Source organism: Martes martes (assembly GCF_963455335.1).
Source record: "Martes martes genome assembly, chromosome: 6".
NCBI classification, from domain to species: domain Eukaryota; kingdom Metazoa; phylum Chordata; class Mammalia; order Carnivora; family Mustelidae; genus Martes; species Martes martes.
The window spans coordinates 79,992,113-80,017,447 of NC_137893.1; positions in this window are offsets into that span (position 1 = coordinate 79,992,113).

The window sequence follows — 25,335 nt, forward strand, 5'->3', positions numbered from 1 at the left end:
GCAGGGAGGCTGCTTCTCCCTCTGCCACTCTGCCTGTGCTCTCTCTCTCTCTCTCTCTCTCTCTGACAAATAAATAAAAAAAAAAAATAAATAAAAAAAAAAAAATAAATGGAAGAACAGTTAAGTCATAGAGTAGAAAAATATATTTGCAATTCATTAAGCAACAAATAGTTCCTATCTAGAAAGATTAAAAACTCCTAAATTAATTTTTTAAAAAAAGACATTCAAGAGAAAATGGGCAAAAGATTTTAACAGGCACTTCAGGAAACCAAATAGCTAATAAGTTTATGAAATGTTGCTTAACTTCAATGAGAATTAGGAAAGTACAAATTAAAACCCCAGTAAGATAATTCTACACATCTGCTAGAATGGCTAAAATTACAATACCAACTATACCACATCTGCCAACTCAAACACTGCTCCTGGGCATATAAATAATAGTTTTCTTTGCTGCATAACAAATTATCCCAAACTTAGAAACTTGAAGCAACACATTATTGCCTCACAATTTCTGTGGGTCAGATCCTCTCACATTTTCTGTAGGTCTGACCTGGTTTTGCTGACTCCTCAGCTCAAAGCTTCCGAAGTCTATGATCAACATGTCAACCAGTCTGCGTTCACATCAGGAGTCCTGACTGGGGAAGAATCTTCCAAATCATTCATGTTGTTAGCAGAATTCATTTCATTACAGACTGGGGTCCCCATTTACTTGCTGGCCATCAGTTAAGGACTACTCTCAGTTCACAGAGGCTACCTAGAGTTCGTTGCCACATGGTCTCCCCCATAGGCCTTCTCAAAAATATGGCAGCATACTTTTGCAAAGCCAATAAGGGAGTCTCTTGCTCCAGTCTGTTTAAATAGGGTCTTACACAACATAATCTAATCATGAAAGTGACTACCCTATCATCTTTGCTATTTAGCATAATCTAGTCAAGGGAATGACATTTGCCATATTCCACTGGTTAAAAGCAAACCATTGGTTCTGCTCACACTGGAGGGAAAATGATTACACAAAGGCAAGGACACCAAGAAGTATAATATATTGGGAGTCACCATAAAGCCTATCCACCCAACTATTTTGGAAAACATATTGATTGTATCCACAAAAGCTGAACACACACCCTTTGACCCAGCATTTCTATTACTGGATATGTAACAAACAGAAATGTACACAAAAAACATGTGCCAGTGTATTCAAAGGTAAGAAACAATCCAAAGGTCCATCAAATAGAATAGACAGATTGGTACATTTACATAAATGCTATACAGCAATGAAAATGAACAAAACAACACAGATAAATCTCACAAGCTTTTCATATTAAGATAAGCCATACACAAGAGAAAATATACTATATGGTTCCATTTTTTGGAAGTTAAAAAAAATTAATCAATTATATTTAGGGATGCAAGCCTGGGTGGTAAAACAATAGAAGCAAGAAAGAAGATTAGTACTATTTGCCCCAGGGGTATAAAAGTCGGATAAATAGCTACCATCAGGGAGGTTAGTGATTAAGAGTGGGTCTCAGGAGAGTCCTGGAGTATTTTCTATTTACTGTAGTTTGACCTATTGGTGTTTATGCAAGTGTTTTCTTTGCTGTAGAGCAGTGAACTATACCTTGGTGCAATATTCGATAAATATGTATGCTACATTTCATAAGGTTAAAAAGGCGTACAAACACCATACTATAGTGAAAGTATTTTTAAATGCCCAAAACTTGAACATAAGCTCCATTAGAATAGTACTTTTCTGTTTTGATCACTACAGTATTCTCTTCACCTAGAACAATGTTTGTTACAATACATACTACTGAATAAGTGAATGAATCAAAGAATACATTAATCCAGTATGTGTGTTCTAGCCCAGTCTACTATTTTGCCACTCTGAACAAGTTTTAACTCTTTATGTATCTCATCCTCATTTGTAAAATGAGACAAGTATCTGTTCTACAAATTTTACCACGCTATTGATAACTGTTTAAATGAGATATTTAAATCTTACATGACAGCTTTTTAAAATGAAAAAAAAATTATTTTGGCAGCATTAACAAAGCAACCCCTCAGTTAATCAGAATAGTCAAAGAATGAGGAAAATCTTCCTTGTTTAATAGTGCACTTTACAACTGAGTAATACTGGAACATAGAATAGACATTTGAGAAGAACATGCAGAACAGAAATTTTTTTTATGATCAAGAATGGCAAAGTGCCTTGTTATATTAATTTTCTATTGTTGCACAGCAAACTACCACAAACTGGCAGCATAAAACAATACAAATGTATTAGCTCACAGTCCTACAGATCAGAAGTCTGGAATGGCATGGCTGGGTTCTCTATGTTGAGCTTACGAGGTTAAAATCAAGGTGTGAGTCAGGCTAAGTTTTTGTCTGGAAGTTTTGTGGAAAAATCTATTGTTCACTCTCACTGTTAATAGAACTTAATTCCTTGCTTTTGTAGGACTGAAGTCCCCATTTCCTCATTGGCTATTAGTGGGAGCCACTCTCAGCTCCTAGAGGCTGCCCCCATTTCTTGCCATATGGCCCCCTCCATCTTCAAATCAGTAATGAGGCACCAAATTCCTCTCATGCTTTGAATCCTAGAATTCCTCTTCTGCCACTAGCCAAGAAAAAACTCTCTTTTCATAAATGGCTCATGCAATTAGGTCAGGCCCCTAGAAAAATCTCCTTATCTTTAAATCAGATGTCCATGTAATATAACATAAGCATGCAGTAAAATTCATCACCCTCACCATGCCAAGGATTATGTAAGGCATGAACACCAGGGGACTGGGAAACCTTAGAAGCTTGCCTACCACAGGTGTTCTCAAAAATTATTGGGTCACATGGAAGCTGTGCAAAACTCTGAGCACTCTCTAAGATGTTTAATACTACTTTTAAAAAGAAAAGTATTGGTACCAACTTCGTTATTTGTCTCTTTGGTAGCTTGAGGTAGTATAACATTCCTTTTCAGTATTCCAGAAAGTACACTCAAGAAAGCTAAAATTCTGTGGGTTTTGCTGCATTAATTTTTCCTAGGAAAGTAAAATTAGGTTTTCTTATTCTTTATTACATAACATTTGCACCATCACTTTTCATTTCCTTTTGCATCAGCCAGGAGAATCTTCAAGACCTGCCCATATAAGGGTCTCTTTAAATACACAGAATATAACTCATCTTTAAGTACAGATATTTTTATTACAGCAATCAGTACCATGTCACCCTATCTTTTCTTCATTTTCTGAAGGACATTTGTTATCAGTGATAGGTCCTTGGGAAACAAGTGTTCCCACCAGGCTGTTCTCTCCATAGAAATCTGAGTAGCAGCCTAATTTCCCACACAGCCATATTCAAGGTAATTCACCTGACAGTTACTGAGTGTTTCTCCATACACCGGCATGGGCCTCAGCACTGGAGATTCAAAGATGAATAAAACTAGTTCCTGTGTTAAAAAGCATTTATATATCTCCAACCTTAGAATGTATCATCAATGTTCTTTTCATTTTTATTTTCTAATTTCTTTTCCTTATTGGTCAAACTATTTGCTTTTCTCTCAAGTCTACTTGTATCTCACTGAATGTGCTATCCTCTACTTTACTCCCCTGTAGGGTAAATTCAGTTTTAAGCCAATGATCAACTTACCAATTTCTCCCAATCTGCATTGCATGCGGTCCTGTAGCACAGGTTGCAAAAATCAATTAACACCACTATTATTTTCCAAAACATTAATAAGTACCTAATTTTTTAATGTGTGGTGGTATGCTTCAGCTTATGGCTTTTAGGTCTTGGTTCACCCCAAAATTCATTGAATTCTTGAAATTAGATCAGAAAACATCTAAAAAGGGAGGGAGAACTTCTAGAATCATGTTAAATTTTTACAAAGAAATGTGAAATTGGAGCCCTCTTTGAAAAAGAGATTATAATGAGATGATGATTACTTCATATCTATTGCATGTATTTATGTTTTTGTATGATTTAAAAAAAAGACAATTAACATTCTTTCCATATCCATCAGAAATGTCTAGATAAGCAGTACATTAAGGATTCAACTAAAAACTAAGAATGACATCGTACAGGAAGTAAACTGGAATCCATTTAACAGTGGGTCGTCACCACAACTGGAATCACAATGCAGATACAGCTAACCTTAATTTATTCTACTCACTGAATCAGGGCAGTAAGCTGTGGGTTTTGCCACTTGGTAAGTCAAGAAAAATAAAGACTGGTAGGAGAGATTTTTTTCCCCTAGAGAGCAGCTTGCCTAAGGTGTTCACACATCCACCCACTGAAATTTAATCATTAATGTAGCACATTGCCAGAGAGATGAAACGCAGCAAAGTGACATAGGTTAGTTACATCTCAGGAGAAAAACCAACATAACAAAGTCCTGTCGGAATAAAGAGAAGGACAACATGGATTTTGTTTTGCACAAAAGAAAATGTTTCCATTGACCAACTTATACTTATTTATTCATTTGCTCATCTTCTCCACCAGTACCACCACCAATAGGACTGATGCAGTACATTTTTAAAATCAAGGATGATCAAAACAGTGAAGTCTAACATAATTGCTGGAAGGAAGCTAAGGATTGATTTTGCAAGGCTGTTCTAATATTTTGTTTTTTTAAATATATAGGAAAATAACGTTAGTGGCAAGATGAGTACAAAGGCCTGTGGACACAATCGGAAGAAGGGTCAAGCACTAGTGAAAGTGCTAGACCATCAAAAGCAGAGTCACACATGCAAATGCCTATGAGGCCACTCAGGTAGCATAAGTAATGAAGATGGTCTAACATAAAACACAGGGAATGGTGCCATATCAGAAAGCACCTGCTCTGACTGGATATGCAGCACTACTGTATTCCATCAAGTCATTGTTATACAGAAAGTGAGGAAAGTGGTACCAGATCTTCTAATTTTTCAAGAGAATCTGAAGATCAACATTCTTATTTTAATGCTCTCAATTTTCATCAAACTGAAAAAAAAGGACAAATGAAAACTACATATCAGCCATTTTGAGCTCAAAAATTGTTATATGTGACCTCTGTTCTAGAAAGAAAAAAATTACATGATATAAGAAAAGGTTTGCTCTGAAATTCAGCTTGTATTAACAAAAATACGTCAAAGCTCTGGAAACACCATTATTTTTCAATATTAGCTCTGGGACATGATTCAATTTAGCTTACCCTTTTGGTTAATGTTGAAGAAAAAAGACACAAAATTGCCCTAAGAGGGCATTGTTTGCCAACAGAAAGGACCTAAAGGCCACCAGGACATGGGGTCAACTTGGATATTGGTCTCAATGTCCAAGCCCCTGGAGCAAAACCAGGCATTATAAATTAGAAACTCCTTAGAAAAGGCCATTGTTTAATTTCCTAATCTTGGTACACATAGCCTTAAGAGGAGGAGAAATGTGATTTTAATCTCTTTTTCCTATGTAAATGTCATTCAAATCTATCAGCATATTTGAAGGGTATGTTTATGTTACTTCCAGTCCTTTTATGACCTGAAAGGTCAACACACAGTCAATAGCTCATTTCCTGTGGTTCTTTTAGAACTAATTTTTCTTGAATGAAACTAATTTTTTTTTTAATTGAAGTATGGTCAACATACACAAAGATTCATTTTTTAAACTCTCCTGCTCCCTCTTAATACAAATGCTGCTTTGGGCTCTGCATACACCTCCAAGTCAATTGGATGACCTTCCCCATCACCCACTCACCTTGCATCAGCATGACCTGGTTGTTTCTCAGGCTTCAAAATGGATGCTGGCTGGGACTAAGCTCTCCTTAACAGAGGTCCTCCCTTATCCTCCAGAGTTCCCTTTCTTCAGTCCATCACAGAGCAATTTACTCAACATCAGCTCAACACAACTGATTTTCAGTGAACTTTGCCTCAGTTCTTAAGTGAATTTTTCCTTTGTCCGTGAAGCCAACTAATCCCAGTGTCACAGATAAAACTTGCTAAGTAGTTTTGACCTCAATAGTTGACCTGAATTTCAAATCCTTATGGACAAGATTCTTTCAGCACTAGTTAAATTTGATTTGGACTGTGTCATTTTGGAAAATTTTCTTAAGTTCATATTGCTTTTTATTTTTATCAAATGAGGCACTAACCACTTTCTATTTTTTGGTAAAATCTCTCTCTTTTTAATAGTATGGCTCCAAAAGAAGATTTCAAATGGTGTTTTTCACTGCATTCTGAGTAAAGATTTGTAAGATATGAAATATTAAAAGGTGTAGTCAGAACAAAGAAAGTACAAGAGATAAAGAAAAATGCTCTCCACTGAAGCTCACCAAACACTTAGTTGTACATACTTCCTTCCAAAAATCAAGTTTGCGGCTGTCCCTCAACATCAAGAACTGTATCTAGCTCAGCAGATTGCAAAGGACTTCACATATGCATTACTGACTTCCTTCTTTAAGAGTTGTGAGTAAAGGGGCACCTGTGTGGCTCAGTGGGTTAAAGCCTCTGCCTTCAGCGCAGGTCATGATCCCAGGGTCCTGGGGATCCCAGGGTCCTGGGGATCCCAGGGTCCTGGGATCGAGCCCTGCATCGGGCTCTCTACTTAGCGGGGAGCCTGCTTCCTCCTCTCTCTCTCTGCCTGCCTCTCTGCCTACTTGTGATCTCTGTCTGTCAAATAAACAAACAAATAAATAAATAAATAAAAGAGTTGTGAGTAAAGTCAGGTAAAGTCTCTCAAATTTTCAATTCCAGAAACTCCTCTTTGGTGCGTATGAAGAGTAATAGTAGATAGATACACAATATAAATGGCAAAGTGGGTGAGAATCATTCACTACAAATCTATCATCATTTTTAGACAGTACAAAATGTAAGGATTACATTCACTATACAGAAATACAGTTATATATATAGATGGTATATGTGAGTATGGGGGATTGAAGGAGAGGAATATTATAGGAATATATGAGAAAAAAAAGAGACTCCAAGGAGAACAGTTTTAGGAGAGGAAAAGTGGACATAAAAATTAAAATTAAAATGTGAACTTTTCAAAAAGAATCTTGCAGGTTTGATATAGCCAGGATTCTGTGGAATACTGAATGTGCAAGATTAATGGCTTTCAGAGAGAAAGGGGGAGGAAGAATGAGTCCAGCATCAACTCCCAGAAGGTAGGAAGAGGAGGATCTCATCATACAGAACAGGATTGGGACTGCAGGATCAAGGAGGTATCATGAGGAGAAATTCTGTCATTTGTAACAAGCCTAACACTGTTCACTCATTATAGCGTTCACTTATATTGTTGAGTGGGAAGGGGGAAATGGGAGTTTTCCTTCTCCCTACAATGTACTTAAGCTAATTCTTAAATATTTTGTGGGTTATATTTTTAATTAGTCTGTGCCGAGAGCATCTGTCGAAGTCTGTAGGGTCCTTGTTTCTTCCAAACAAATTGAAAATTTAGATAAGGAAGGAATGTAAATAAAATAAATATCATACTTATTACCTAAAAAGACTGAGTTAAAGGACATAGCTTATTGTGAGAACCGAAGCGACCCTTCTAACTAAACCCAAGATTTTATCACCTTGTTACAGGCAACACTAAGTCGCCGCAGAAGCTCTCCTCATTCTGCTTCCTGAGCCAGCCTGCCCCCAACAGGAAAAAGGATGGGGTAGGGGTGACAGAACAGAGATAAACATAGCAAGTGCATTTCTCCCAAATTCTTCAATCACAGAAGTGACCCTTATTTGCCAGGAGCAGAGTGAATACAGAGGTGAAGAGATGCTAGGATGCTCTCATACCATGGACCTATATGAGAGATAATGGTGTGGGGAAGTCACATTCCTACCTAACAGTATTTGCAAGAATATGTTTCTTATAAATAACTCCTACTCATTTTTTTCATAATAGACATTCTCACATATCACAAATAATAGAATAATAGAATTTTAGCAAGATTCTTTATCCAGGTCTTTAGTCCAGTAAATAGAAGAAAAGAAATTGTACCTAGAAAGAAAAGATGAGTTCTAGGCTAGACACAAGATCTTAAGGAAATTAAACCTGTCTTTGGATGAACTAAATATTATCAGTTTCTTAATTTCCACTAATTCTCTCTAAAATTATTAATTTTAGAACTTATTTCAAGGAGAATCACCATTTTACTATGTCATAACACCAACTAATGCCCATTGGATCTGATAAACAAAAAATACTGATAGTAGTACTCTGCCTTGACTTTTCCATAATAAAGAAGAGCACTGAGTAGCCACAAAGTATCTTTTTATTCAAACCTCTAATCTGTCACTTCCTTGCACCATGGCCTTGGATACATCTGGGTCATTTTTCTTATCTCTAAAATATAGTAGTTGGACAAAGCAATTTCTGGGGCTCTTTTATAGCTAAAGTTTCATATTGTTACTCATAATCATTTCTAATGTCATTAAGATTCCCAAATATATATGAACCAAATCAAAACCATTTTGAAATATTTTCACATTTGATTCTCCATTTATCAGTATTTTCCCAGACTCCTGTACTAGCTCCTAAATAAGATACAATTTATATAGCTTGTACTACATATATATACTATATCCTGTATGAAATACCAACACTGATTATCAATTTGGGGGGTAATCATCTCTTAATGGTTTTTCCCAATAAGAAGGACTTAACTTTTTTCAACACACACTAATGAAAACCTGTACTCTTCTTTAACAATAGCCCTATTTACATAGGAAAAAAAGTCAATGTTAAAAATGTGCACCAAAATAAATATAAGCCTTCACGAAGCCATTGTACAAGAAATTACTCATGAGTGATCAATAGAAATGTGTTGCCAACACATAAGCTGATAGTTAAAACTGAATAAGCAGTTAAAAAGAACTAGGTATTAAATAAATATGAACAAGAATATTAAATTATTCTTGTTACACTGCAAGAAGGCTTGACTAAAAGGATTTACCTTCTCCAAATATTTGGAGAGCATAAGCTGATTAAAAGGAATATAAAATGCAAAGCTAAACAAACAGCAAAACAAGAAAGTACATAATATATAATATTAGAAGTTTAGGAACCACAACATTTGGAAATTTCCATGCATTCTATTAGTATTTCTACTAGCAATATTCAGAAAACATAGACATGGATTTCTCAAATAATGCACTATTTTGATAAGAGAAATAACTTCTCTTTTCTATTTCTGTAAAAGAAGTCACCTATTTTCAAATGTTCTTATTGCAAAACTTCAGTGGACTGACTCCCAGAACACTCAACTTTCTCACCACAAAGATTTCTCCGACTGGGACTACTATCAGTGTGTATATTGTACTTAGACATTCTGAGCACTATAATAATCAGACAACGTGGAACTGTTCTGTTTCGATTTTCTTTTTCTCACATCATATGAATCACATCAAGCAAATATTTGTACTTCTCATCTATAAAATTAAGATTTTTGTACTGAGACAGTATTTTACATTCACTTGCTAGAAACATACAGAGTTTATGACTTTGGAATTATTGCAGGATAAGAAAAAAATCTTGCTTATTAGCCTGGGCCCTGATGCCCACAAATTATTCTGGGCCTTAATGTAGGTGGATAGATCGTCTTTACAATTATAGCACACCCTGTGGTATCTCACCTGGCTAGGCCACTACAGTTCACCAATTTCAGACATCTTCACATAGAGACACTGGTAAGTATGAGAAGAGCTGATCAAGTATTCACTGCCTGGAAGATCAATTGACTCTATCTGCAGTGCTGAGTAAGCCCATTTAATCTCCCTCCCTCAACACTATGCTCAGCACCAGAAATTGAATGGAGAAGCTTATTAATGAGCACCCAGTCCTTTCGAGTGATTGAAGACAGGGTGGTGACTGAAGGAGTTTAAGCTGGTGCAACTTCGTAAGGAATGCTGATGATCATGGAAGACTCAGGTGACCCTTTCCCTTATCACACAAAAATTCTTCTCTCTGCTCCTAACACTACTCAAGAGTGCAGACTCTAGAGTAAGTGAAATGACATATATGCAAAGAACAGTTGCTTTAATCAGCTAATTAGTACACTTTGGCAATTAATATTATATGTAATGGTGTAAATGTCCAAAACTGTGATATTTTTTTCATAGTTTAACAGACCCTTAATGAAGACCAGATAAGCTAGAGATCTTTCATTGGAGTATTAATTGAATTTAAATTAGGAAAAAGCAAAGTTAGCCTCTTAATTGCTTTGGCCAATTCACAGAAAATGCTGCTGAAGTCATCCTGAATTTATTATAATGAAACAGGACTGGACAAGTCAGCATGCTTGTCATCCCTGTAAGCAGAAATAGTTCCGTACACCCATATCGTAATACGGTGAAGGAGATAGAGTCATGGCACACTCCCTGGAAGAACAAATTCTTTTCCAAAATCTCCATTCTTCATTTAAAGATTTATTCCAAATTTGTGATTAGAACACCCTCGTGGATTTTATAAAACTAACACTGAAATAGAATAAACGATTCAATTCTTCTTTGGGTTACTTTTCAATATGAAAACAGGCCTTCTTATAGCTCAGTCTTAACCTCAAAATACTGGCAAATTAAATAAAATAGTATGTTTAATCCTTTGGTCAATTTGGATTTATTAGATATAACTTATACACCAAATATAACATGAATTCCCCATGTACATCAAACTCTCAATGGCTCACAACAACAAAAGCTTTGTCTTATTGTGCTTTTTTCTCATTCATGCCACATGCCCATTAGGGTCGTGCTCAACGTTATCTTCTCAACAGTATTCAGGCTGACAGAGTATCTAGGATCCTATCTAGGATGTTGGACATCTCATCGTGAAGCATACTCTGGCTTAACATCACTTTTGCTCACATTTTCTTGGTTAAACAAAACAAGTCATATTGCCAAGTCTAACAGCAATAAGATTCTGATATAGAATTCTTCCACAGGGCGATGGATACATGACAAGAAGGGTCACAGCAAGGAGGCAGAAAAAAAAATTTTTAAACCATGTAATAATACATAACATCTGCTCTTTTACTTGCAAGTATTTGACATCCCCTTTCCAAATATAAACTATAATAATTCTCATCCTGGCTGCACAAAGAAGCAATCCAAAAGTCCCATCATCCCCTCAAGACATAAGGCTTGCACTCTTGAGAGTTTCAACACTAGATTCATAGGTAGTTCGTCTTGATGCTAAGAACTAGAACTGAAAAACCAAATTATCAGTCCTCCCTACCCCCTATCATAAAAAGTATACCCATTCAGAAACAGGAAGAATGGCAAATACAAACAGCCAGTTACCCATAGTAATTCTAAAATCCCGCTGGCAGGCATTGTAAGGACCCTACCCTGAAGGAAAGTATTATGAACTGGATGTTTGTGTCCCTTCAAAATTCGTATGAATTTTGAATTTCGTTGAAGCCCTAATCCCCTAGTATGGCTATGTTTGGAGATGGGGCCTCTACAGAAGTATATAAAGTTTAATGGGAGAATAAAGTTGGAATCTATATCCATTAGGATTAGTGTCCTTATAAGAAGAGACACCAGAGGGCTTGTGCTTGTTTGCTGTCTCACCTACAAAAAAAGACCATGTGAGTACACAGTGAAGTCACCTGTCTGCAAGCCAGGAAGGGTCCTCATGGGAAACTGGTCATGCTGGCACCCTGATCTAAGACTTCCAGCCTCCAGAGCTGTGAGAAAATAAATTTCTGTTGTTTGAGCCATCTGGTCTGCAGCATCTTGTTCATAAGGTCTGTAGTATTCTGTTGTTCTGTAGTATTATTGTATGGGTCTAGAGCTCTAGACCCATACAATAGGTAATGTTTCTTGATTAAGTCTTGTTTCTGCCTGGAGGAGTAGCTTTCTATTATTCCATTGTTACCAGTGGCGTTTGGCCAACCCTCTGGAAGGTCTTTTTCCATTATCTCCCTTGACCTCTTTAGAAAGGAATTAGAGCAAATGAAGTTTCTGGAATCAGAAAATTTCTCATCCTATTTTCTGCTCACAAAGAATTGGAAACCTAAGGGTCACAGTAAGTTCTAAAAATTGAATCTGTTAGTTAAGGATAGTGAAATTTAGGGTCACACTAATCTATTAAAAAAAAAAGTTTCTTGTCTATTTGACTAAATCAGCACCACGTGCCAAGAACCACAATAGTAATTCTTTTTAGAACATGCCTCCATTCCAGACTAAGGTTATCAGGCTTCTATGGGAGAGTTATGATCTTAATTTCTTCTCCCTGGGAAATTTTATCTAGTTGAAAGAATTTAGTGGGTATCACTTTAGTCAACTTGAAGATTTTAACAATGGGATTTATGACCACACCCTTGCTTTTGTTTAAGATGTTTTGTCTACTTGAATTAGCCTATGTTGCTAATTAAAGGCCTTCCGTTGCATGAGGCTTTGGCAGTTTTATTTTTTAACAGTTGTACCTGTTTAATACTATGTGTGGGCAACACTTGGCTGTGTCCAGCAACTATGACAAAAAAGAGATGAGCTCAAAGAAAAAAATATCAAGAAGAAATGAAAAGGAATAGAGTCAAGGAAAAGAAACCAACAGCTTCTGCTTATAACAAAGCATGTCAGTTCTGCTCACATTTTATTGATTAAAACAAAACATATGTTCACTCTCATATCAGTGGAAAAGAGAAGTATTAATCCTTCCATAGGGACAAATTATTCTTAACAATAATTCAGTCTGCCACAAAGTTTCATAATATTTATATAAAATTTTCATTAGGCACATATATCAGTCCTGTGAAATGGGTATAAAAAAAGCAGATGGTATTACTAGTTTCATTCTCCAGAGTATGAAATGAAAGTTCAGGGAAACTTCAACCATAACCAAAGATCAGAGAGCTAATAAAACAGAAGTCAACCTGGAACCCCAGATTTCTGACTTTTACTACAATATTCTTTCTACTACTCTCAGCTAATATTCATGAAATTAAAAAACAGACAATAAGAATACATGAACACAAATGCTCCAGGTGACAAGGAACACTGAGGGTAGGAAGAGTGTTTGGGTCCAAAGAGCTCTGGGTGCCAGGTCCAGCTCTCTTATTGTTACTAGCGGTGTGGACTTCAGCGAGTCACTTAACCTCAATGAGATTCCATTTCCTTATTGGTAAAACAGAAATAGTTTTATTTAAAAGTGTTTGAGGTAGACTCTCTTATACTAATTTAATGCATATATTTGATACTGTATTAAAAACTGATCCCAAATATAAAAAGAAAGATTAGAAAGCAAGATAAAAGTACAAAACAAGCATATTTGCCTGGTTTTCCCCCCTCAGTTACATCCCAATTTCTCTTTATAGAAAGTGATCCTTTTTTAAAGATGTACACATAAACTATGCACTTGAATAATTTATGCAATTAATAGGAAGCATCAAAAGCAGCCATTTAAAATTCTTAGCCTTGGGGCACCTGGGTGGCTCAGTTGGCTAAGCATCTGCCTTCGGCTCAAGGATCCTTCCAGGATCCTGGAATCATGCCCCATGTCAGGCCCTCTGCTCAGCAGGGAGTTTGTTTCTCCCTCTCCCTCTTCCTGCCACTCCCCCTGCTTGTGCACTCTCTCTCTAACTTTCTCTCTCTCCCTTTAAAATCTTTAAAATCTTTAAAAATGAATAAATAAAATTCTTAGCCTTTTCCATAAGCAGCAAAAACACAGGACTTAGGTAATAACAAAGATTGAAAAATGGCAATATTAGATGTATATTTGATTTCATGTCAAATATATATTTGTTTGATAATAAATACAATGTTTTATAATGTGGAACTGGAATGATATTGTTATCCTCATTTTCCAGATAAAGTAAACTATGCTCCAATTAAATTGCTTATGTTTTAAGATCTTGGACCTAGAAATCATTGTGACAAAAACTCAAAAATTCTTATTCTAGGTAATCATATTCTCACGGTCTTAGATACAGATGATGTGAAAAATTTTACTCACAGTTCCATTTCTCACCAATTCTTCCCATGCACATACATATCATAATATCAATCTCACATAAAGCAGAGCAAGTGCCTCTTTTTACTACCTCAATGCCTACTATTAAATCACTGAAATGTTAATACACAAGGTTTTAAATCTCAAGCAGATTACTTTTACTAGATTCATAAAGTTCAATGTGATTTCTTAAATACAACATGCAAACAAAATATTCCATTATTACTATGATAGCCAAGTTTGAACACTCAGAGAATAATGTGTCTGGTGGAAATTTTAACAACTATCAAATGACAATGACTATTGAGTTTGGACATTTGTGCTCCGATCCAACTGCAATAACACAACAAGAAACATATACACAGCCATATAAAGGGAATTGTTCAGGAAAAAAAAAAAAAAAAAAAAAAAAACCTAAGTAACAGGCAAATCTCAAATATGAGCTATTTTCAAAGCTGCAAAAATCACCACCCTTAAGGTGGAAAGAAACAGGATCCACTTAGTGAGTCATGTCAGGATCAGCATCAATGTTATCAGATGACAGAGGACTTTCCCTCTCAGTTACCCACAAAGGGAAATTCACTACTTCAAAAGGAGAGGAATCCACGCAAATTATGGTAAGAATAAGTAACACCAGTTACAACATTACAGAAGAACATCGGCAAACAGAAAATATTCCTAAAATGGCACTATGTGAGACAAAAATGATAAACATTTAACATCTGCACCAAACAATGAGGAAAATGGATGCATTCTGATGGGGGGCTGGGGCAGAGGGAGGGAACCCCATTCCTTTTTTGGATTTTTTAACTACTTGGATTTTCAGTTTCAAAAAACAAAATTTTATTCAGCCTTTCAGCTAGTTGAAAAATAATAATTAAAACAATAAAATATTGCCTTTTACCTACTATTCCTGCAAATATTAGTTGGATTCCAGTGCTGGTGAATGTGTAAGGAAATAGAGTTCTTACACTCAGAATATAAATTGCAAGAGCTGTCTGGATGGCACAGTTTCGATGCACCCCAATAATCTAAGTATATGTCGTCACAACAATTTCACATTTTGGATTTATCCTACAGGAAAAAAAAAAAAAACAAAGATGTAAAGATACATGGCACTGTGAAGTTAGTTAGAGGCATTCTTTCATCGGTAAAATTGAAAACAACCTAAAAATGCCCAATAAAGAGTTTTTTAAATAAATTAGAGTATATCCATACAGCGCATGTTATGCCACCATAAGAAAGGATCAGGTAACTGAGAATTATTGATTTATCATATATTGAATGAAGATTAAAAATTCAGGATAATACAGAGGGGCACCTGGGGCACTTGGTTGGTTAACTGATCAACTCTTGACTTCGCCTCAGGTCAAGAGCACAGGGTTGAAATCCAGCCCATGCGAGGCTCCACACTCAGCAGGAGTCTGCTTTGCCTTCTCTCTCTTCCTCTGCCACTCTGCACCTCGTCCCCACCCTCACCCCGCTCACACTTGCTCCCTGACCCTGTCTCTCTAAAATAAGTAAATCTTTAAAAAACTGCAGTATAATATAGAGAATCTACACATTTAAATGTGTATTGCAGAAGATTGGAAAGATAAATACTTTACTAGCAACACTTTCTCTCTAGAGTGAGATTACTGGGCCCCTGAGAATCTCTCAACTTATGCAGATGTGAATATTGGACTAAAACAACCAAAAGAAGGACAAGGTAAGATGCACACATGCTGTGGATCATTTTATTGTTGTATTTTGCATAAGATACCTTTAAATGCTTTGGGTACTTTCATGGTATAATGACCTTGTTGGCAGGGAAATAACATCTAACTTTAAGACTACCCCACAAATTATCTTACATTAACACCTGTCAGTTAGCTTTTGGGGCAAAGAGAAGGAAATTACCCAAAATTGTATTATACTGTATATTAACAAATATATCCGCCATGTATCTGGCAGCACTATCTCCTATACACAGTTCTTTCCTGAATGTGGGAATGGCACTCATCCAGGATCGGAAATACTCCTGAATACACAAACAAGTAAAAGGCTAAAACAGGCAAACACACATTGTGCCTGGTTGATTATAGGCACTTTTTAAGGGCACCTGGGTGGCTCAGTCATTAAGTGTCTGCCTTCGGCTCAGGTCATGATCCCAGGGTCCTAAGATCGAGTCCCCCATTGGGCTCCCTGCTCGGCAGGAAGCCCACTTCTCCCTCTCCCACTCTCCCTCTCTGTCGAATAAATAAATAAAATCTTCAAAAAAAAAAAAGTACCTTTTAAATTTTAGGTCACAATTGAAACTAACAACTCCTCTCTGTGTCTCCCTGTCTCTCAACCTCTTTGTCCCTCTCTCTCTCTGACACAAGCAATAATCTTACTGCTTGAATTGCTTTTCAGCTAACCATAGGTTATCTTTATTCTTAAATGTTAAAAATGACACCATATACATTCGGAGTTTCCTTCACCCAGCTCTAAATAAAAGGGAGGGGAAAAGGACAAATTTCAAACACACACATGATAAGATCAGGCAAAAGAAGAGCAACAGACATAATGCAGAGTTATAACAGATCCCTTCATTTTTGCCAAAGATGTTTCTGCAGGGCCTCTCTATTTCCCACTTCTATTAACTTAATAAATGTCTTAACTATGTCATCCGCATAATGATACTGGGAGAAAGGTTCTGGCAGACCTACTCTAAGATGTTAATAGAGTGTCTCAGAAAATAAATATTATTTTGGTTTATCTCATTAATCTTGGCCAGTCCTTCCTTCCCTTCAGCCAGCCTGCTTCAGAAAGGCAAGTACTTTATCCATGTGACAGAGTTATAGGAAAATTGCCACTCAGACTTAGAAAATGAGTCTTTTCCATTTTCTGACAACCATTTATCTCCCTGCCATCAGGCAATATCTAAAATTTTTATGCGGGCTTTATCTTAAAGATAAATTCCTGCTGAATCTCAGGGGCTGTCAATATATTTTTAACCTTTGAAGGAAACGCTATCTTTCCAAAATAGCCACATTTTATTTTCCAAGGGTAATACTACCACTTAAAACAATTATCCAAAAACTTTGGCAAGCTACAATATTCTGCATTTTATAACATTACCTCATTCCTAAGTAATTCACAAAAATGTGTTTCAAATGAATTAAACATCACCGAAAATCCAATGCTCAATAAAGCAGGCCAAAAAATTGCAAAATCATTAAACTTAGCTACAGATAATAAAAATCACAATTATTAACTTCAAGTTTTTCCCTTCAAGTCCTACCTTCCAAACTTTCACTTTATACTTTTTCATAAAGAAATATCCCAAAACGTATATAAACCCTTCCTACATACCAGTTTTTCAAGTTGTCATGATTTTCTCCTCCCAGTTCCTGTATGCTCTTTAGTATAATTTGTCCTAGACTTCTTAGTTCTTTCCTTTAACTGCACCCACATTTATCCGTAAAAGACATTTTTGCTATTCCAGCGGATTTTTCTCACTAAATTGGTGATTCTTTTTTCAGCTTTTATTTTAATGAAACTCCACAAATTGCTTGTTACTATAGCCTATTTTATTTCCCCTACAATAACAGCTGTATCCAAAAATCTTTTTGCTATACGTGACAAGTCCAAGCCTTGAATGACTAGGTTTCCCTTTCATTTGGAAGGTTTTGTATCAATCAGTCCCACAATTCATATCGACTTGAACAAGGTTGTTATATGAAAAATTTCATATGAGATCCACTGTGGCAAACTCTTCTTTCTTCCTATAGCATCTGTGCTCTATGTCTCATGAATCTTCCAGGTCCACTCTCTTCCTTCCACCCTGCTCTGTGCAATAGGAAGCTGATCATCAACAGGCTCCCTTGCCCTCTGGCTTCTAGTTGGGGGTCACCCAAAGAGGAGCATCAAAAGGAACTTGGAGAACAGGAGGGAGGTAAAGTTGAGATCATTATTCTTGCTCCATCTCCCGATCTCTGTGTATTGGTTGTCCCTGCCAGGGAATATTTTCCATAAGGCTATCCTTTCCCAAATACCCCTCGGTCACTTCAGATCTAGGGATGCAAACAGCTCCTTGCTTTGCTACCCCTGGGGTGCTAAACTGCCTCTTGTTCGTTCCACGAAGCACGATGCACAGTTTAAGTAAGTGGTCCTCTTATTAAACTTCCCTCAATCTACCCAAAGAGAATGTGCTTCTAAATGCTTCAACTTCTTACAGACCTTTGAAAATACTCTGAATTTCAAATTCATAAACTTTTATTTTGTGAGTGGAGGTAATTTCATTCAAGCTATTGGTCTTTTTAAACTTTGTGTATTCGCTTATAGTTTTCTGCTTCAAAATCTGTGCACAATTATTGCAGAAAATCTGAAAATGACAAAGAAAAAATGTATAAAGCCAACACGAGGAAGTAGCACAGTAAACATTCTGACAAATTTCTCTATGAAGTCTTACAAAAGTACATATCCTACACTTTTTTTCAACACATTATCATAAGCAAATCCTCACATCATGTAAGATTCTTTATAAAAATACTCAGTGGCTGCATAATATTTTCTCATGAAATATAATTTACTGAACTATTCCCCTGTTAGATACCTAAATTGTTTCTAATTTTTCCATTTTTAACAACACTTCTATAAACATCATTGTGCATAAAACTGTCTATATTGCACACTATTTCTTCTGGATTGATTCTTAGCAATGGAATGGATGATTCAATAGTTATAAATACTTTAGTCTTTTGATACACATTATTAAATTCCCTTCTAGAAGGTTTCCACTCCCATAAGTATAAATGCATGACTCACTGACCTACTTCTTCAGTGTTATCAGTTGTCAAATCTTTAATAATATCTGATAGCCCAAAATCGTTTCTAATCATTTTTTTAAATATTTTATTTATTTATTTGACAGAGATCACAAGTAGGCAGAGAGGCAGGCAGAGAGAGAGAGGAGGAAGCAGGCTCCCCGCAGAGCAGAGAGCCCGATGTGGGGTTCAATCCCAGGACCCTAGGATCATGACCTGAGCAGAAGGCAGAGGCTTTAACCCACTGAGCCACCCAGGCACCCCTCTAATCATTCTTTTAATTGCATTTCTTTAACTTCTAATGAGGTTGAAAATTTTACTTTCTCTTTTGCTAATTTTCAGTTCATGAGCCATTGTAATCTTATTGTCCATCTGAGTTACATATGCTCTCTATTTTGAGGTTGTAAATTCTGCTTTTACCATATTTCTTGCAAATCTTTCTCCCAACTTGATGCTTACCTTTATGTTTACATTGTTTTGTCTTGAAGAACCAAGGCTGTTTGAACTTGTTTTTCAAGTCAATTGCATTTTTTTTTTAATTTCTTCTAGTGCTCTTAAGGTAGTAAGTCTTCCCAAATCCACACACAAGGTAAATATTAATCTCTTCCAGTATTTGATGGCTTGATTTTTTTTTTTTTAATGTTTGGCTCTATCTGATATTTTGGTAGATGATAAAGTAAGGCTCTAAACCAATTTTTTCTATTCCTTTCTTTCTTATTTTTTTTCTTTTTATCTTTCTTTTTTTTTTTAATAGCAAACTGTCCCAGCATCATTGATTTTGATATTTTGTTATTTATATCCCTTTTATTTACTGAGACTGGCTATTATTTCCCTTCATCTCGCTTTCACAATTCTTGTAAGGATATTCTGTTAATTTATCCCTTTTAAAACATTTTACTATCAAGTAATACTAAACAGAACCAGTCTTTTTGTTTTGATCATCTTCAACTGAATTGAACATTTATTTATTTATTGCTTCATAAGACCAGAAAGTCTGGTTTGTACCAAGAAGTATAGAAAAATAAATTTAGGGGCACCTGAGTGGCTCAGTGGGTTAAAGCCTCTGCCTTCGGCTCAGGTCATGATCCCAGGGTCCTGGGATCGAGCTCCGCATCAGGCTCTCTGCTCAGTGGGGAGCCTGCTTCCTCCTCTCTCTCTGCCTGCCTCTCTGCCTACTTGTAATCTCTGTCTGTCAGATAAATAAATAAATAATCTTTAAAATAAATAAATAAATAAATTTAACACGATCTCAAATAGTTTACAAAATGGCTGGGGAGAAAGGACATGAATACAAATAACTATACTACAAGTAGAAAGAAGGTGGTATCAGAAAGTTATTAGGTTCCATGAAAGAACCAAGAAGAAAAATGATAGACTAGAATCAGCAGGAAATCCTTTACTTGAAGATCGCATTTGATCTAGGCCTTGAAAAAGAACTAGGATTTCAGCAGGCAAAAAGTGGCAAAGAAGAGCATGTCCATCAGAGGAACCAAGATAAGTAAGACCATTAGGCTAAGAGAAGGTAAGATTCATTTGGGAAAGAGTAAGTATTTCAGTATGACAAACACACATTGTGCTCAAGGGAGGAGACAGAGGGAACCATAGCAGTTTGAAGCAGGGGTCTGGAAGGATCAGTGCTATATATCAGGTAAATTACCACATCAGGCCGTTAATGCGCCCATATCTATCTGTTAATACATAACCTACTATGTTTCGACAACAGTTTATCTCCAGAAGAACTTTCCCTTTTCACTAGTTTTTAAACATGAGAAAGCAGAATTTGCTACTACCCCCAACCAAAACTAACACCACCAGCAATCATCATTACATTTGGCCTCAATAATGATATCTCCAAATAGTACATACCAAGACTCACTTTCCCCCTTTACCTGTGGCCTTAAAAGGCTTGCTTTAATTCATCTGGACAATTGTCATTCATTGAGTTTCTTTCTTTTCTTTTTTTTTTTTTTTTTCATTTTAAAAAATTCTGTACCCTTGAAATGGTTCCAGTAACATCTGCTTTTCTCTTAATCGGTTTTTCAACAGAAGGCATTTCTGTATGCCACCCTTTAATGACGGTGGTTAGCCAAACTTCACAGGCAGACGTTTATCTGAGCCCTATATGTAACAAGCCACTGACTGTTGCTCAGTACCTAGGAATCTCTACTGGTCAATATAGGCTAGACTCTGTTAAAATACAAAGCACCAAATATCAACTACAGTATATTTCTCACTTAGGCATAGTGTGGCAGCAGTCTGGCTACCTTCCTCCAATGTGTAGCTATTCCAACTGCAACATTTGGCCTCCAAGCTTGCAGTGGAAAGAGGAGAGAGAGCTGAGGGTCAAGAAAAACAATTTAAGGTCCAGGCCTGAAAGTGCTCATATCATTTCTGTCTTCATCTCACTGGCCAAAACTCACTGGTATCACCCCAACATAACTGCTAGGTGTCCCCAGAAAAAGAGAATGGTGTGATGAAACACAGTACATATCTGCTCCAGATAGTTTATCCCATCCAGACTGACTGAAATTCAATTTAATACTTATATTTTCTAACCTAAAACCACACCAGAATATCCCTCTTACTAGGACATTTAATACAGAACAAAGATTCCTACGTCCTGAATCATACATTTTCCTAGAGGGAATGCACAGAATTTGTACAGTTGTTCCATTAAATGGTGTAAAGCCCTTTTCTTCTAATGCAGTCATCAAAATACACCACTTCTTTGCAAGCTAACATTCACATCAAACTCCAGAAATTTGAACTCTGAAGAATATATTCCCTGAGTTCATCGTAACTGATCCTAATCAGGGTTTCCTTACACATTTCTCTCTTCCTGGAGAGTTACCTTTATGGAATGTAAAACATAATTTCTGGACAACTACTTCTTTCAATCAAACTTTAGGTCATTGATTCTACTTTCATGGGCTTTCTATTTTTTTCTTCCCTTTTGCATTGCATGTGTTCTCAACCATTTTATTATGTAGAATAAAAAAATATCACATAACAATCTCTGCTTTCTTTCCCTTTCCTTGGATTTCTTCTCATTGTCTTCTCTCCTTTCCTTCTCCATTTGTCCTTATTCTCTAGCTTTTTCCTTCCACTCCTCTTCTTCAAAGTTCTTGTGCGCAGCTGACCTACAGAAGTTATGGAAGAGAGGCCTTCTGAGGCTCTTACTATTCCTGTTTTTATACATTTTTTCTCTTTGCCAATCCTTCCTGCCTCAGATACATACATTCTTTGTCATTCACCCCCACTTCTTGAATTCCTACCACATCTCAATCTACTCCTTGCTCAAATCCCAAAGCCATTTTGAAAATAGTCACCGAAGCTAGTAAAACTAACAAACATCCCTGATGAGCTTGTTGGGCAGAAATTAGCCCCTTTTTCCAGATAATAAAATGGAAATACACAGCAGATAAACAACCTCCAAAACTAGATCTTCTACATCCTAGAGCAGGAGCCGGTTTTCTACAAACTGCAAGTTAAAAATAGTTCTACGTTTTTAAAGGATTAGAAAACAAACAAACAAAGAATAATGCAGAAGATACCACATGTGCCCACCAACTTGAAAATTATTTACTATCTAACCCTGAGTAAAAAAGTTTGCTAACCCCTATTCTAGATGGTAGCTTTATTTAAAGTATTTAGATCATCATAAAGGTGCTTAAAAGTTTGGGTCCTCCAGGAAAAAGATACCAAGAGAGAATTCAAGGCCAAGAGATTTATTGGGAAGATAGGGAGCAAGAAGAGACAGGAAAAGCCTTCAGATGAAGATAAATATCTACAAAAGGAAAGCAGGAAGGAGGGAGGTTTCCTTAGAAAGAGTTTCAGAGGACAATACAGCTTTGAGAAAGTCTTGACCGGCCCATCAGGGTGCTCCAGGGCAAAGACAATCATAGAGGAACCTGACAATGCTCAGAAATCACCAGGCCCTGTCACCCCACCATACTCGGGCATCACCTGGAAGCAGCTCATGGGAGCATGGCCTCAATGTGAAGGCGGCGGCAGATGCCCAAAAGATGGCGGATGGAGACTGTCAGCTCTCTACACTCCTCGTAACAGATTCTCCATCTAAGTCCATTCCATCTCTCTGCTGCCTCTCCTGCCCAACTACTTTCACATACCAGAATTCAAATTTCTTCATCACTAGCAATTGATTTAAGTTTTCATACAAGTGCATTAGAGACTCTAATGAATAATTATGGAAAAAAAAAAAAAGTAAACCGGTGCATACTTCTTCAGCACTTGTTAAGATTTTACACATTACAGAATTGTGCTGTTTCCCTATAGAAAGAAGAAAGCCTTCAAATAAAAACAACTCGTGCTGCCGTCAACTATTTTTTGCTCTTCATATTTAAAGATGAAGCTGCCAACAAGATGACTCTCAGCCAGAGGCACTCCCATGACGGATGCATGAGCCGCAATCACTCAGGGTATACAACAACCTTCTCCAGGGCCTGTCGTTACTCAGTAGCCTACAGGACACTGCACTGGGTCTCTCACTTCTGATTGACATATGTCACCACACTGCTTGATGGCATCACCTGCCCAGTTCTTCTTGTCTGCTGCAATTAGTCTTGAACCACCACATGAGCGCGCGCACGCGCGCGCACGCACACACACACACACACACACACACACACACACACACACATTGTTGTGTATCTCCTCATTATGTCATAAACACTGTTATGCGTTCCCTCCTGGGTGTACTTGGAGCCCTGCCCTTGCTACACCACCTTTCCTTCTCCCTGGAAGCCCTGCCTATCTTTCAAGTTCTCATTCAGACTCTGCTTCTTCTGTGCACCTTCTCTGTCTACTGTAGCTCTCAGATAGTTCTCTACCTCCGCCCTCCTATAGCATTTTAACATTTCACTGTTCCCTTCCACTTCACGTGTGTGGGTCTTTCCTCTTCAGGTCACATTTCCCTTCCTTCTGATGAGACACTGTTCTTTGGACTACCTCTGTACCTCTCAAGGCACTGAGCTCATACATAGTTACCTACATGGAATACCCTAAATTCAAACCCCCACCCTACTTTCAAGGCTCATTTCAAGTTCCACATCCCTAAGTGTTCTTTCCAAGTCCACCTTAAGACTGCTTGTATCTTACTCTGCACTACCATAACACTTTGCTTGGACTTTCAATGTATCCTTCTTCCTGCTTTGAAACATCATCAGTTGCTGATATATTTTTCTTCTTTATCCTCAGTAGGTCAAAGGATCTTAGAAGACATATTCATCTTTGTATTCTTCATTGTACATTGTGCTCTTCATAAGCTTTACCCTGGGTTTTGGTTTGAATGAAGAAATGAATGATGAAAAGAAAGGCAATAGTTGAAACTTTGTCTGAAAAGGAAGCTGACACGAGGGAAACTGGGGCCAGTAATGGGAAGAAGTCTTATCTAAAAGCCTCAACTCTACCCTCTGACCAGCTGTGGGGACCAGGAAAGCCAAGTAATTTCTCCAAGCATGACTTTCACTGTTTGTAAAAATCTCTGGGTAGAATAAACATTAATAAATAACATGATGTTTAGGAACACAAATTCTGCAATATTTGAATCTTTACTTTGCCAATTACCACTTGGGCAAAACCTCAAACTATGGCAAGTTTTTTCTCACTTCTAAAATGATCATAGTACAAAATGATAGTGTTTTGCTGAGAATCTAACAAATTAAATAATGTATATAATGATCTTACTAAAAGACCTAGAATATAGAAAGTGTGAGGTGCCTTGTACTTGTTGGTATTATGATTATTACCTGAGATCCCTTTCATGTTTAAAAATCAATGATTCTATGACAGCATGTTCAACTGAATCCATTAATCTCTGAACAAAAGTCTTGCTTGAAGACTCAACTCAACACTGAACTGATCATTTGTCTGTCTGCTCACTGATATAAGTAGGCTTCCTGATGGTGACATGATTTTTAGAGTGTTGATTCACTACAATGAGAAATACACTAGAAAGTTAAAATTTACTAGAATTTTAGGATCTAGTGTTGACTATTCTAGCAAAGGCTCATAAAAGAGATTGATCAAAATGGCCATCATCATAATCGCTTAGAGTTCACGATGATGGCAGTATAGCATAATATACTGAATCAAACTGACTTGGGTTCAAGTATCAGTTCTACACTTAACTGCTGTGAGAACTGGGACTCTATGCAAACTGACAGCATCTTTATGTTTTGGTTTCCTCATCTGCAAGATGTGATAATAATTATTGCAAATTCAAAAAGTTATAAGCATTAAATAAACACATGTTTTGGGAGTCTGGCATAAACAAAACATCTGACATATATTGGCTGTTGTCGTTATCCATGCAAGCACTCTGTGCCTGCAAAACCTTATAAATAAAGGCTATTATCATTATTGCTACCACCATGCCCCATGCAAAACTACTGTGTGAAAATATTAACCAGAGAAGAAATATATATTACAGCAAGAAGAAAGCATCAAGGTCTTATCATAGAAACAGAAGTTAAATAAGTAAATTCAGGGAAATTTTTGGAAATTACGTAGACCTTAAGGTGCAGTGAAGAGAGAAAGACAGAAATCTCCAGACAGGCCTGAAGGAGGGACTGAGACCAAACAAGGAGAAGAAACAGAGAAAACAGAAAGATGATTGGCA